We start from the raw sequence: 6,392 nt of genomic DNA on the forward strand, positions 1-6,392 counted from the left end.
GTGTGTTTTTTTTTTATTTTCTTATAATATCCTCCTTACTAAGTTTTTTCATGAGATGTTAGTTTAAAATTAAGTGCCATTTACAAAAATACCACCTAATCTATATGTACATATATATCTAACAGTTAAAATTTACTTCTACATTTATACAAACGCATTAAAATATCACCATTTTAATTTTCAAAAAGTGAAATACACATTTTCATAAAAATTAAATTTTAAATGTCACACATGTAAATATTAAAAAGTGAGTGATATGTATGCAAATCTTCTTAAAATTAATTGAAAGAATTTAAAACCCTTTTTGTGCTATCCTCTTTGTACATCTAAAGTATAACAACACGAATCTCGATGAAATTTGATCAAACTCGTTAAGAAGACAAGAGAGGACTGCATCGGAACAGTCAAAAGATAAAGGTGTCAAGCATCATTTCATTTCATCGGAATCATGAGCCGGTCAAAAGAAAGTACAACCAAATGAGGGAATATTATGCACTTGATCTGAAGAAAAGTTGTAAGTAATCATCACCTTGAACCGATTCTGGGATCCTTCATGATTATAATTAATGGTCGTTTCCTATAACATCTTTCCAACCCTCAATGAAGACATCTTGTCCGAAGTAGAGTTATCCATTAAATTAAGGCAACAGACTCTCTGCCTGATGGTCTAAGTTCAACCAAACGATAAAGAGGTCTTTACTAGAAATTATTTTGATAAGGTTGACTAAAGAACTTTCAGTCAACCGAAGGATGTTTAGTCGACCAAACGATTATCAAGCGACCGAATCCCAATATCACTGGATCATTAATACCCCCACTTCAAAAGGTTAAGAATACGAAACGGTGTCAACGACGGTTTCAAATATTAAGGGATCCTGAAATTAGTTACAAATATGTAAAAGTGTAACAATGAATCAATTACTTGTAATGTTCCCATTAAAACAAATACAAATATGTAACTTACACATCAACCCCTATGATCAATAAATAGGGGGGTTATTTCTTGAAGGAACCACTGAATTTATTTAAAAAAAACTTGTGTTATTATGCACTTCACTTCTCTTCCTCGTTCTATTATTCTCATCCGTCCAAAGTTTTGTTCCTTGGGAGAGATCCATAGGACGTTTTTACCCTTGAATGTCTAAATTGTCACTTTAGACTTTTTCAAATGTTAGAAATTTTTGTCTTAGGCACTTATTTGATTACCTTAAATTTTCTAATCATTTTTATTTGAATTTCCAATTTTCTAATTTTTATAACTGTTTCTTAAAAATAATTATAGGATTATTGGAAAATTTGTGATTTTTAGTATATATATATATATATATAATTTGGTGATAGCGTCACAATTACATGATCTAAATGTTGTATTTCAATTTATAATTATTAATAAAAAATTATTTTTATCTCTATTAATATGAATAGCAATCTCTTAGAGATGTAAATGAATTGGAGTCGAATTTGAGCAATTCTTTCTTATGTTTTAACATGATGAGTGATGCATCAATTTTGAACTCGAGCTCGAGCTTAAATTAATGATTTCAAATAGCTTATAAATAAGCTTGTTTTATATGAAAATAAAAAAATAATTTAATTCAGTTAATTTCTCCAATAAAATGACAAAAATACGAATAATTGGAAAAAAACATAAAAAAAAAAATAAACGAATTTTTAAGTATTTATAATTATTCATAGTTAAAAATGTGAATAATAAAAAACATTATTTTTTAAATATGACGGTTAAATTAGTGGCATCTACTAATAACGTTGCATAGCATCCAAATAAAATATAGCCAATAAATTAGAGTGGCTAAATTATGTAAAGCAGAGGCATTCATTGTCTTAAGATACGTATCAAATAGTTTTGTTATGTAACTTAAAGCAGTCACACGAGCTAAAGGACCAGAAGCTAACATAATTGGGCCTACTTTTGGTCTGAGTCAAATGAAATTGGGCTTCAAGATCATGACCTCAAAGGTAATCAAGCCTATGGACCGAGAGTAGTCTGCCATATGACGCGAATTACACCCATCCGTCAGATGGCTAGTTAAGAGTAGAGAGGGTGTTGGCTTTACTATTTGTGTGATTAGAAAGCCAATCAGATGTCCTTAAAAGCTTTCGTGTGCTTATTGGTAACAGTCAAAAGTAGCACTGAAGCTGCAAGTATAATGAATCTCAAATTTATTTAATTTTTCTTGAGATGGGTACAATATATGAAGAATTAATTATTAAATTATATATTACTCTCATTTTAAAATACATCAAATTATTTTGAGACTCATCCTAACAAAAATTTGGTCAAGATTAGGGCTGTCACGTGTTCGGCTCGTTGTTAAGAAGCTGGTGTTCGGCTCGTTCGCTAAGTTAACGAGCCGAACACGAATGACACGAACTAATATTTGTTTGTTCGTGTTCGACTCGTTTTGACTTGAAACATTACTAATCAATTATATATATCTTTGATGAGCATTTTTTTTAAAATTTAATTGACTACAATGCTGCAAAGATTTATAATCATTTAAAAGTATTAATGAAGAAAATAGAATAAAACTTATTAAATTATATTCAAATGATGTTTTAAATATTGCCCAAATCCTTAACAACTTTTGACTATGTGATTAGGGTTGTTAAAACAACTCTTCATTCGTGAACGGCTCCTGTTATGCTCGCTAAGCAAACGAGTCTAACACGAACACGCTTTTTGAGCTCGAAATATAAACGAGCCGGCTCAGCTCGTGTTCGGCTCATTTACACCCCTAGATAACTTCAGGATTTTTCTTTTCTTTCTTTTTTCCTTATAATCAATCACCTAACTTCAATTGATGTACATCTATCAATTATATCAGAAAAAAAATTCAAAAGAGATGAAATTAACATTATTTTTTAGAATGAGCAAAGTCAATGTCTAATTTTTTTAAGTATGAGATAAAAAAAATATATCGAAGGAGGGCAAAATTACGAAAATACCAAAACTACATAAGAAAAAAATATTAAAATTTATTATTTATATAGAGAAATTATAAATTTTAAGAGGGGCAAGGGGCGATTGCTCACCCTACATGTAACTTGGTTTCGTCCCGACTAACTTTAATGAAATGCAAGGTGTCTGTGTCACAAAATTTCAACAATAATGCGAAGGGAAATATGTAATTTTGTCCTCAAAATTTAGCAATAGTTATCTACATCATGCATTGCTTGGGCCATTAGCCCATCAGACAACCATACATTTCACTTGGAATAGTCTTTTCATAGCTTTACATTTCATCGTTACATGTCTAGTTAGTAGTAAATTTCTTAATTTGATTTTGAAACTTTTGTGGGGAAAGGCTTTCATATAGTTCTTGAGGTGGTAAGAAGGTTAGGAACTGAAAGAGACAGATGACACAATGTAAATTTTTTTTTTTTCTATGCTAAAAATGTTGTTTGAAAATGTCAGTTTGGTGATGAACAATCGAGGCTATTTATCATGATGCATCAAAGATTTACTCAATAATTTCATATTTTGAAATCGATAAAATGAGCTCAAGATCACTTTAATGTTATAAGGATACTAAAACTTATATGAGAAATTGGAGAGAGCTCAAAGGTTTGAAGAATTATTCAAATTAACCATCATCATCAAACTATCACCATCCGAGCACATTCATGGGTTAGTCGTTGCTTATACAACTCTTCTAGATAGCCATGATGAATCCTTTGCTGCTTGAACGTCACTACCCGTCCACTACCGACAGACAGTTGTCATCCAACCATCAATATTGAATGAGTGTTACTTGACTGTCGTCATTGGACCCCCATTGCGCAACCACCATTAGCATATTGATGATGCATGTCCACTCCTACCATGACTTTGCTGCTCGATCACAACCATTGAAGAACCACCATCATGAAGCAAATAGTAATTAGCCACTAATTTGTTATCGTGTCATCAACGATTTCCACCGCCCTCGTAGAAATATAAGAAGATAATCCACCCTCACGCAAGCCCATCTTTTTCCTATTCAAGAGACAAAAGAAATGTTAGAACTTATACAATTTTTTAACAGACTCATACAAGTGAATGTGTCAACTATTGAATATAAGACATTATGGTTGGAGATAAAGAACCATTCACAGTAGCCTACACTTACATAGTGAAATTATTTTGAACAAAGTAGGCTTAATATATATATTTTTCTTTTTTTAGTTTTTCATGAACATCAATTTTAGTGTCTCTATACCCTTTCTTCATTTGTTCTTGTGTGAATTTTTTGTAAGAAATTAAAACATAAAACTATCTTCGTCAATGGCTGCAACTTTTCTAGCAAACTAAAAAAAAAAAAAGTATAATGCAAACATCAATCAGTTCACTTAAGATTGACATGCTTGGTTAAAGTTCACACTAAATCCCTCAAAAACTACCATAAATTTATCCATGAATTTTCCTGAAGACCGAATTACATTCTGGAAAACATTCTAGTGCATTTAATAAAAATTAGAACACAAAATTGCCTTAATACATGGCTATAAATTTTCTTGCACAATAAAAATATTTAATACAAACATTAATTCGCTTAAGTTTGGCCTAATTGGTTAAATTTGACACTAAATTCCTCTAAAACTATCATAACTTATCCATGAATTTTCCTGATGAATTAATGTCTGGAAACATTTTAGTGCATTTGATAGTAGAAGATACCCTACCTTCACACAAAACAACAAATTTCAACCATATCATGGCTTCCATAAATCATATTAAACATGGCACAATTTCAAAGCATTAAACAAATAGACTTTAGATTAACCATATTGCAACAAATAATAATACATGTTTAAAACTAGGTATAAGAAAATAAATTGGCTTTAAAAAAAGGAGAAAGCAAAGTAGGAGAAGAAAGAAACATGGCACATGATGGTGCATAAGCCCTTGTCGGTGGTGATAGGCTACCAATTGGGTGGTGCAAGGTTTAAACCCTTATAGGTGGTTATGCCACTGCCTTCCATGGCCCCCGTTTTTTCAAAAGTTAGTTTAAACTTATGTAGAAACTATCCTTAGGTACTCTTAGTTGGTATAATGATATGTTTTTATGGGATATCTCCCCCTCTTTTCTTTCTTTTTTTTTTTTTAAGAAGTTAGTTTAAACTTATGTAGAAACTATCCTTAGGTATTCTTAACCCTCCCCCTCTTTTCTTTTTTTTTTTTTTTTAAGAAGTTAGTTTAAACTTATGTAGAAACTATCCTTAGGTATTCTTAACCAGTATTGTGATATGTTTTTAAGGTATAATATATTTAGAATTTAGCTAATGATATGCTGGATTATGAATGAAAAAAATCATAAATTAATTCTTTTGAGGGATGTTTCCATATTGTCTTACAAGAATAATTTATGATGTTATAATTAATTATGAACGATCAATTATTCCCTCTACTTATTATGGTTTTTTTATTTTTTAATATGGAGTGAGACACCATTCAAAACCTATTTTATCATATTAGTTTCCCACACCATCTCATACCAAATTTTTAGTGATATAAATATTTATTCTCTTTTCTCATTCTTTATATATTAGTATCCAATTAACATAATCATAAAATTATTTATATCATTTAGCATAAATTTAGGTCTAAGACATGAATCATTAAAAGAATAAGGATTGTGCTGGATATCTTCATTCTTTCACCAATTTTAGGGCATTTAGTTTTCCCTTATTGCACAAGAGGATCCACAGTGGGTTCTTCTAATTGCCCTTACGACTTTCTTACATCACAACATTCATATCATCTCATCTCAATGTTGCCAAACTTAGTGACCTTCGTATAATGTTAAACAACAATTTTAGTTATTCATTATTATTATTATTATTATTAGCATTATTAGCATTCAATTTTGGTGATAAACTTATGACTTTGATTGATTTACCAACTAGTATTGTCAATATGATTGCTCTCATAATGTCATGATACTTTGGGAGCTATGAAGACATTTCATACTCGAGAAACAAAAAATAATTGAGATGGTTGACAACTACGTTGAATTGCGAAGCTTAATTGGGGGATGTTCATTTTCCCTCACGTTTGACCTTATTGTGGTTTATTTGGAGCAATTGTTGTTGTTTGAAGAAGCAATTATGAATATGCTGTTCCAAAAGTTGTGGTGGCTATTACATTTTCTTTTTTTAAAGTTAGACCGCAGTTTTTTAGCTGCCAGGACAGGTGAACAGGTCTGATGAGAAAACACAACTTTTAGTTGTAATTTTTTTAGGGCACAGACAAAACACAATTTTGTGACAAAAAAAAATATATGTTACGACCCTACACACACACTCTTAATCCCCAACTTTGTTGCGCTTAACACTCAAATACCACAAAAGAATATATATATATATATATATATATATATATATATAGGTAT

The sequence above is a fragment of the Phalaenopsis equestris genome, unplaced genomic scaffold, assembly GCF_001263595.1.
Source record: "Phalaenopsis equestris unplaced genomic scaffold, ASM126359v1 Scaffold000096, whole genome shotgun sequence".
In the NCBI taxonomy this organism is placed as follows: Eukaryota; Viridiplantae; Streptophyta; class Magnoliopsida; order Asparagales; family Orchidaceae; genus Phalaenopsis; species Phalaenopsis equestris.